General features: G+C 32.8%; 1 long non-coding RNA gene across 1 annotated transcript; it reads left to right on the top strand.

Annotated features, from left to right (window-relative positions):
- Positions 1 to 5775: 5775 nt before the first annotated feature.
- LOC134278301 (uncharacterized) lies at positions 5776 to 10134 on the top strand. Its single transcript, XR_009994411.1, has 5 exons — positions 5776 to 5949; positions 6330 to 6389; positions 6730 to 6801; positions 7618 to 7746; positions 9359 to 10134. It is a non-coding gene; the product is annotated as an uncharacterized LOC134278301 (long non-coding RNA).
- The last annotated feature ends 521 nt before the right edge of the window (positions 10135 to 10655 follow it).

Below are 10655 nucleotides of genomic sequence, written 5' to 3'. Positions count from 1 at the left end.
TTAATGGGTAAAATGAATAGGCTTCACCGTATAGTTTTTATTTTTATGCCCCGTAAACGAAGTTTCGGGGGGTATATAGTTTTTGTCGTGTCCTTCCGTCTGACTGTCTAGCTCAGTAGCTGTCTCTGTTTGTCCGCAAAAGCTTTAACGTTGCCCATAACTTTTGATTTAGTGGAGCTATGACTTCCATATTTTACATGTATATTTCTTGTGACAAGACCTTTCTTTGGGTACCATCAAATTTGACGTGTTGACCTTGACCTTGGAGTTTGACCCACTTTTACATAAAAAGTCTAAACTTTTACTTTGGCCATATCTTTTGAACAGTAAATACCTGGACTTTTTTACTTCATATATGTATTTTTTGTGGTAGGATCTTTCATTGGATACCAACAACTTTGACCTTTTGACCTTCACTTTGGAGATTATGGTACTTATAAAAAATAATTTAACCTTGGCCATAACTTTTGAATGGTAAGGACAAGTGCTTTCATACTCACATATGTAATTCTTGTGAGGAGACCATTCATTGGATACTCAGAACTTTGACCCTTTGACCTTGGAGTTTGTCCTACTTTTAAAAAGCAAACCTTGGCCATAACTTTTAAAGAGTTAGGGTTAGTGCTTTCATGCTTTATATATTCAATCCATGTGACAAGACCTTTCATTTGATTCAAGAACTTTGACCTTTTGACCCTAGAGTTTGACCTACTTTTTAAGATTTTTAACCTTAGCCTGTTAGCCATAATTTTTAAAGGATTAGGGCTAGGGCTTCAATACCTCACTTACGTATTTTTTGTGACAAGACCTTCCATTAGATACCAATTACCTTGACCTTTTGACCTTGACCATGGAGATTTCCGAACTTATGAAAAACTTTAACCTTGGTCATAACTTTTGAACACAAGGGGCTAGTGCTGTCATACTTCACATATGTAATCCTTGTGAAAAGTCCCTTCACTGGATACCAAGAATTTTGACCTTTGATCTTGACCTTGGAGTCTTACTTACTTTTAAAAAACAAACCTTGACCATAACTAGTGAAGGATTAGTGCTAGTGCTTTCATAATTTTCATATTTAATCCTTGTGACAAGACCTTTCTTTTGATATCAAGAATTTTAACCTCGACCTTGGAGTTTGACCTATTTTTTTCAAATTATTAACCTTGGCCATAACTTGGCCATGTAACCTTGGCCATTGATCTTGACCAAACTCCAAGGTCAATTTTAACCTTGACCTTGGAGTTTGACCTTCTTTTTCAGATTTATAACCTTGGCCATAACTTTTGAACCGTGAGAGATATTGACTTCATATTTGTGAGGCATACTCCATTAATTAAGCTCATTCAAATGACTCCAAGGTTTATGACCTTGTGACTTTGGCTCTGCTTAAGATAGCTTTTTCGAACTTTTGCCATAACTTTTAAACCATAGGAGATAGAGACTTCGTATTTGGTATGCATACATGTACTCGACTGATTATTCTTTCAAATGACACCAAGGTAAATGACCTTGTGACCTTGACTGTGACCTATATGCTATTCGAAAATACATGTAGCTTTTTCGAATTTTGCTGCCGTCGGGCGCATAGTGTTTCACAAACACATTTTGTTTTCATGTATGGTGAAGTAATCATTTAACTAACGATACTGACACAAACACCAAAAATAAAAAAAACAGACTCTTTGAGTTTAAATCACGGCAAATATTGCTTTCACACACAATATTGTTGTAGAAGATAAATTAAATTTATCATATTTTTATGCGCCGGGATCAAAAGATCCGAGGCGTATAATGTTTTTGTTCTGTCTGTTTGTCTGTTTATCTGTTTGTCTGTCTGTTGTCAACCTTAACCTTCGCCATATAACTTTTGAACCATAGGAGATAGAGACTTCATAATTGGTTTGCCTTGTGACCTTGACTGTGACCTATATGCTAAAATAGTTTTTGGAACTTTGTTGCCGCCGGGTGCATAGTGTTTTTGTAATAATTATGGATGCATGTAGTGCACATTTTAACGATTTAGCCGTTTTCTGGTTCGTATCAAATAGAAGAGTCCTACATAGCTGTACTTGTCAATATATTTTACTGCTGTTGTCTATTGCTTCTCGAGAAGACCAAGCATTAAAATCAATGATAAGTAGGGTTCCAAAATGGAATAGGAGTACAGTCGAGTATTTTCATATGTATAGATTCTTAAAGAATAAATTCTTTCTCCTGGGCTTTATTAAAGAATGTTTGTGTTAAAGAGTAAAACAGTATCCAGCCTGTTAATACAAAAAGTGCATAACAAATACAAATATTACTGCGTTGCAAGCCCCAGTCTCATAAAAAGGCCTTCTGTAAACACCTTGCAATAGATGCACTGGAAGTCTTGGAGAGCTGGCACCACACTTCTGACAGGTAAGCAATAGTTACAATTGTCCACATCATCAATAGCGTAAATACCTAACAACACTATTAGTCATGTTATTGAAATAATACGGGTTGGATTTGATATATTTTTCTCTCTCATGATAACCGTATTTTAGATTAAATGTTTATTACAAATTTTAATGAATCATTAGTTCCCCCAGGAAGCATTATCGTAAAGAATTTCAGAAAAGGGACATGCGTGGTCCATCGATTATTAACATAAGCTTATGTACTTTATGTTTTATAATTTTCGACTCTCTATTTTGATTTTGTAATTTTACTTAAAGCTGCCTTAAGTTTAGCGCACTCTTTGAAACATTCAGCACGACATTTAGGCATAATTTAAAAACAGTATATGATTAACCGTATATTGAAAAATACGGAAAGGTAAACATTTTTATTACGTGATACTAGTATGTATTTTGTGTTTTTTAACAAGGTGATTTCATATATCATGTCAAGGTTAACGTCGCAAACTGAATGATCCTTTCTGAGAGAGCTATATAAACGGACTTTGGACCGTGGCTTGAGACAATGGGTTAAGTGATTGTTCCAAGAAAATTAAATTTCCACAAAATTACGACTGACATGCATAACTGGCCAAGAAATGAAAATACATTTGATTGCAATTTTTCAACCAAAAAGAAAAATATGGGATTATGTATGCAGAATTTCAAAGGAATTGACCTATAAGAGAGAAAAAAAGCATTTAAGAAATAAATGTGCGTTAGTTATTTTCTGTTTTTACCCTATGTGATGTTCAATAGCCACAGTAGACTTGGTTCAGAATCACATAGGGTAAGAACAGACTATAGGAATTCTTTTATTCGAGGAGATAAACAATTTCGTCACGGGAGCCATATTTCGAACGGAGATTTCAGTGAATATTTTAATTTTGGGATTTACATGCCTAAACGGTAAGCTATCTAGAAATAATAGTGACAGAGAGTCAAATAAACAACTAAATGACTTGCTGTAAATTCCTAAATACACGCGTGGAATTAATTATCGCGTAATTTCGCGAGAAGCACCACACGCGAAATAAAATTACTCGCCTTTATTATTATGGTGCTGAAATCAATATAAAATCTCTTAACCAACCGTCTCTTCGCCAATAATTATCCTCGCGATTTGCCGTTGAGCCTATTCGCGATAAAAAGTACTCGCGAAAAAAAGTTATCTACAGTAATTGAAGCGAACGGCAGTGTGGTCTAGGTGAATAATTCTTGCTATAGTCGACCGAAGTTGGGACTTAATCTCCAGACATGAATTATGAGTGACTGTCCAGGGATTCTGCGACGGCGTCAGTCCAAATATCTAGCCCAGCAGAATATCAACACTGATTATCAACTAATGGTCAACTGGCCGTCTTATGCAAATCAGTTGAACGCTTTTCAGCATTCAACTCCTATTGGTCAACTGTTTTCGCATTATCAGCTGACGACTAGCTGACTGCTAGTTGACGACTAGTTGACGGTCAACTACACATTTTCGTATGGGTAATCTTGACTTTGTCCTGTTACCCTGGATCGGATTCACGGAAGTCCTCCTGTCCTAAAATAGAAGATACCACAGAGTCTGACACATCTGTTTCATTTTTTGGATCTTCTACATGTACTAGAAAAAGACGTTAATGATTATCTTACAGCAAAGCTTTATGATAAACATGATGACTATAACTTTTTCATAGTCAACCCTAACCCTTCATCTATACCCTTATAGTTAATTCCATACGAGTAACCCTAGGACCCTAACCCTAATTTGATTGGTGGAGGGTAACCCCTAATGGGTCCTAACCCCTGAGTGGAACCCTAACCCTAACTAACCCTAGCCCTAACCCTAACCCTAAACTAACCCTAAACCCCTAACCCTAACCCTAACCCTAGCCCCTAACCCCCTAACCCTAGCCCCTAACCCTAGCCCTAACTAACCCTAACCCTAACCTAACCCTAACCCTAACCCTAACTAGCCCTAACCCTAACCCTAACCCCCTTAGCCCTAACCCTAACTAACCCTAACCCTAACTAACCCTAACCCCCTAACTAACCCTAACCTATTCCCTTAAATACGGGGCGCTTACATTGTGTTTTTTTTTTACATGGGTACGTAGGTACTACGTTTTTTGTTTTTATGCTGACTATACAGGTAAAAATGCGCCGTGTGCAAAAAACATTGCAAGAATGTGATTATGACGTCACGCATTCACAGTCTAGACAGTCCTATAACCGGTTTGAACTGGTTTTAGTGAAAACAAGAACACACAGATTTTGATTTTTATTCAATTTTTATTCACAATGAAAAATACAAAAAATGATTTTAATTTCCACTGTATCGGCATAAGGGACATTTCTGGTAGGAAGTCTCAAAAAGTTTCTTCACACACTTTTCACAACACGGATATTGCCTGCATTGTCCGCATTTCCATTTTCCTTGAGTCTTTTCCTGGTAGCACATCATACATTCTTTCAAGGGTCTGTTCCTAGTCATTTTCATCCATCGGGGAGGCGGTATGTTCTCAATTCCTTTCTCCCGGATGAAATATTTCAGGCACCAGCTACAACCACAAGTCTCCATGGAAGGCTCATCATCTTTAAACCAGTGTGGTAATGGCATTTCACAATGCTCGAAAATCGGATAGACTTTAAAATTCCATCCGGGGCAGGGGTTATACACTGTTAATGACAATATTCCTCGTATTCTGATCACAGTAATGACAGATATATTTTTCTACATCAATCCAATATAGAATTCTCCACACAAAACTCATGATGGATATAATGAGCACAGGGTACTCATACCAGCGCTGGTTTATATAATAGCTCTGGTTTATATACTATAGGAATATTTTAGGGGCCGTGTGCAAAAATACGTTTTACCTACGTTTTCTTATATATACCTGTATGCATCACCTATAAAGTGCCGTGTGCAAAAAACTGAGGGTCGTGTGCAAAAGAAATATACCTTTTACCTACGTTTTCCTTATATTTACCTGTTTGCACCCTCTGTAAAGTGCCGTGTGCAAAAAAACTTACCTATGCATTGTGACGTCATCCACTGTATAAATACAATGTGATTATGACGTCACACTTTTTCATTTACAGTCTAGACAGCCTAGTCTAGCCAGCCTAACCAGTTTGAACTGAATTTTTTACTGAAAGACAATAACAAATAACACACAATACAAAAAACATGTGTGTGTTATGTCTGTCAAGTTATAACACCAGGTCACTTTTTAAAAAAACTTAGAATTTCTTTTTAAATTTTTTAAACTTTTTTTAAAATTAACTTTAAATTTTTTATCTTTTAACTTTTTTAAAATAACTTTAAATTTTTTTTTTCTTATTAATTTTTTTTTTTTGGTAAACTCCCCTTATAGTTTTTAAGAAATAAAATTAAAAAAAATCATGTAATACTACATCAGTGTTATGTTATTGTATGACTTCATCTTTTATACAGTCGGGTTCGGGGTTTCGGGCGGCCATAGCGAATTTCAGCAAGATTTTACCCCAGTGAAAAAGGCTTGTAATCCACAGTGTAGGTCGTTTAAAGTTGTTTCACATTGTTTATGATTGTGATTATGTTATCGCTCACCTATATGTTTAATGTCAGCTATGCTAAATAACCCATTTCTGTGTAATTTGAGAGAATGTTTTGACATGTGGTTAAAGTATGGCGTGCTATTCATGTTATCATTTAAAAAGTCGATCCTAAATAAATCTGTCTTAAAAAATACATTTTACGAATGACATTTAATATGATTGATTAGAGTATAGGTATCCATATATAAGAGATATTATTTTGCATTACATTTAAACATGTTTTTCTGTCCTGTTTGTCTGTCAATTGTTGCTTTACTTCCTTTGTAAAATGAGGTTAAATTGAGTATCACTGAATATTGTATGCTTTTTTTTCAGGATCAGCTAAGATGTTGTTTCACTGGATTATTTAATTGGGCATATAATTGGATAATTCTGGTAAGTTTGTCTTTGTTTTGTTTACATTTCCTAAGGTCATCTTTGCATTCAATCATGATTATGTAAAGTTCTGTTTTGAATGTAAATGTACTGTATTTATCCTCATTTCATGTGATTTACACTTGTACATGTATAACCTGCATGTAACTCAGAGTGCATTTAATATTTCTATGATGGGTCATTCTATGATTGAATTTAAATCAGAAAAATATTCACTAAATTTTGGTAAAATACATGGTATCTTTTACATTTCTGTCCCTTTTGTCTGTAAATTATTGCTTTACTTACATTGTAAAATGAGGTTAATTGTGTATCACTGAATTGTATGATTTTTTTTCAGGATCAGCTGAGATATTATTTCACTGGATTATTTAATGGATAGACTTATTTGGCATATATTTGGATATCTCTGGTAAGTTTGTCTTTGTTTTGTTTACATTTCCTATGATGGTCATATTTGCATTTAAGCATGATTATATGGTTAATTTAATTACTGTGTAATACTTATGTGATCTGTTGTCTCTAACTTACATTCATATAAGCACACCCTTATTTAACCTAAAATATATTAACACATGATTAAGGGATCTTCAGAATATTAATAAGTCCTTTTGTATAAATTATATGATTTAATTTCATAATTCATTATGTATGTTACCCATGGCCATGGAATTCAGACTTACTAAATGGTGATCAAAGAGATATTAATTAGGAATCTAATAAGAGAAAAGGAGGAATTTACAAAAGATTAATCCTAAGTTATTTACTTTTTGTTTTGATTCTAAATATGTGGGATATATGGCATACATATATTTTCATTTTCACTTTTGTTTCTTAGTAATGAGCTTTTCAAAAAATCAAGGACTACATGTTGTACTGTGATGATGCTAAAAAAGATGTATTTTTCTGTATGCAGTACTGACAGATATTAAACAAAATTGAATCTGCTGTTAATAAAAAATCTTTTAGTGTCTAAATAATTAATTTGATAATCATTTTATTTGTGATATCAATACAGTAATTGTGCTTTTTTTTTTTTATTATCTAAAGATAACATGATGAACTTTTCTCATCTGGAGTTAATGTTAAAAACAATTTGTTTTGAGATTAAAAACAAACATTTTCATGAACTTTTTTGGCATTGTACATGTTTGTTCAATTTTTAAACATGCATTGTTTCACACAGTACTCCATCATATTAACAAAAATGGTTTTATTTTCTATACAGTCATCAACATGGAAGCCATGTTTTGTTCCTAACCATCTATAATCCATTCTCTATGAAGTTCAGACTGTCTGCTCTTCCTTTGGAAATACACAGTTAGTCAACCAACAAAGAAACACACAAAACTTGAAGGTAAAGTTTCAATGAGATACAATTGTAATATATATTTATTTATTATTTTTTTATTTTTTTTTTTTTTTTACATATGCATGTTTATAATTTTGAATTGATATGTAAATGATATATTTAAATAAAAAGGGCTTGGTGGTCATGGTCATGTTTAGACTATATTGATCTCCTTTAGAAGAAGAAGAAGAGCTCCATTTCAATATATATACAAAAATGCATGATCAAATTTTGAAACTAAAATGTATGAAAGTTTTCTTTGCCAAATGATAGTTAACAGCTGAAGATAGCATATCTATAGAATAAGTTAAATATGGCTAATTTGTAACACCCCCCCCCCCCGCCCACCCAGCTTCCTTAATATCATAGTTGGTAAAGATAGCAAGTTTTGACTCCAATTGCTGATGAATTCTGAATTTCCCATTTAATATTAACATTATATCACAGGGAAAGAATACTATAATGTAGCACATCAGGATGACCAGAAAAGAAATCTTAATGACCCTCTTAACTATGTATAAAGACTGTAACCTTATAACTGATGTAAGATAATCTGATTGTGTGGAATTAAAATTCCCTGGTGTTTCTACTACCCAAGATCTTCTTATGAGTGCATGGGACTGTTGTAAACCTTCTCCTGTTTATAAAAAATATACCTTGGAGCATGACACTTTATTCATAAAAGGTACTTTCAATATCATTTCTATGAGTTTTTGTTCTTTCTTTTTAATAATCTAGTGTTATATCTCATTTAAACCCATTAATATGTATGCTTCCAAAATCTTAGATCTGTCTGTATAGTTTTTTCAGCTCTTTGAACACAAATACCCTGATTCAATCTTTTGAGGTAAACATGATAGAGACATCATAGATGATTATCAGAGTGTGTATCACAATCTTAACCATAAGGTCAATTTAAATGGTCTAAGGCACAACAAATGAAAGTGAAAACTTTTTTTTTTTTTAATTAGAATACATAATTTTGTAATAAACAAATACTGGAAAAGTTACTCTCATAATAAGCCTTAATGTCCTCCAAGAATTCAGTTTGGACTTCCTCCATTAATCCTTGTATCTTCTCCAATGGTTTTGTGGGTTTAAAATCATGTGTCTTTAACAACATTTTTTTTCTGACAACTGTTTTCTCTTATCATCTATAAACTTGACTTCTTCTCTAGTCAAAGGTCTTTCAGGGTAATCCAAGTAATTCTTACCCTCTTTTGGTAATAAATGGTTATATTCCTCATTGGCTTCTTCTGCAATCAAGGGTCTTTCTATGTAATCTCTGACAACATTAGGATCACCCTTCTCTGGACTTAATTGATTATATTCTTGTTGAGAAATGATCTCAATAGTGCCATCTTTTTTTTTATTTTAACTGGTATACCTCTGTCTATATCTTTCTCTGAAAGAACTCTCTTTCCAAACTGAATTTTACTCATTCCTTTACTCTTTTCTTTACTGGAGGTGTTACCCATGGTTAATATGAAAAAGTCAAAATCTTATGTTACAACTTGTATTTATACCCTTTTTTGTCTATATTTAGAATTCCATCAAGCTTATATTATATAACAATTTTTTTTTTTTCAACTAAGACTTTTTTTTTTATATTTTTCAGGATTCTCTAGTGAGGGCTTATGGAAATGATCTATGTCTACTCTCAGAATGGTGAAAGACTATCAGATTATGCAAAGACTAACAGAATATCCTCTCTTGGAACACTGAAACAAGAAAATCAAACAGGAGATGGATGGAGGATTTAAGAAGCACATAGATAAATATGATTTCCAACGAATTTAACCAGTATTATCATAGACTGTGGTTTACAGGATGACAAAGTAACAGGATTGTATCATTTTTACTGTCAGACACTGACTATGGATAAGATGTACCCATTTATTAAACTGAGATCTAGTCAAATCAAGTACAATTGTATTGAAAAAATGATTTTCTGATAGCATGAACTCTTTAAAAATTAATTCTCACAGACCTCAAAGTATCTGAATGTGACTTTTATTTTTACCAATTTCTATTGAAGACTGTTGTTATGTATGAGAAGTATACATTTAAACCTTTTATTTTTCATCTTATTTCTATAACCCCCTAGAAATTACACAGATATTCAGATGCTGGATTTAATATTATTATTTAACTTTCCTGGAATGGTAAATATATTTTGTTTGTGTATGTATCATTTTTTAATTTTGAATTTAAAATTGGTCTCAATAAGACCCCCAATAAAGATGCAAGTGTCCCATAATCTGTGGTTTAATAATATCTTGAATATCTTTATCATATCATATTCATCATACTAATTACATATTGAATGTTTGTAGGAATACACTTTGTTGTTTAGGACACTGTCAAGGTCAAAGCATAAGATTATTGAGATGACTTCTTTGACAATAATTTGTAACTTACAATGTTCACATCATAAGTACACAGATGAAGAATCAATAAGATTTTCTATAGATTTTTTGGATCATTTACTCCTGGGTAAAAGTTAGTTACTAACTGAGATTACTGATTTGAATCCTGTAATGCACAACTTAGACATTGTGTGATAACTTAAGACTTTATAAAAATTAGGTGCAAATTCTTAGGAAAGGATTGAAATGTTAATCAAATGTACAATGTTCAAAATTTATCATATCACTGTTTATATGACTAATTATGTTTTGAAATACCTTAGGGAAAAAAGTCAAAAAAATTTGGATATGACTTTTATTCAAATGGTGCAGTTACAGCAACTCTGGTGATTTACATACCTTCAGTCATAAATACATGTAGATAGGTATTTGGAAGACTCCTTTAGATTTTGAAATTTTTATTTCAAAAGTATAGAATTTAAGTTTGAAAGATTTAAAATGGCAGCATATCATTTGCTTGTGAATTAAAAAAATAAATCCAAACAT

The sequence above is a fragment of the Saccostrea cucullata genome, unplaced genomic scaffold (assembly GCF_032062105.1).
Source record: "Saccostrea cucullata isolate Sc308-1 unplaced genomic scaffold, CSIRO_AGI_Scuc_v1 ctg6669, whole genome shotgun sequence".
NCBI lineage: Eukaryota > Metazoa > Mollusca > Bivalvia > Ostreida > Ostreidae > Saccostrea > Saccostrea cuccullata.
This window is presented reverse-complemented; position numbering and strand designations above follow the sequence as displayed.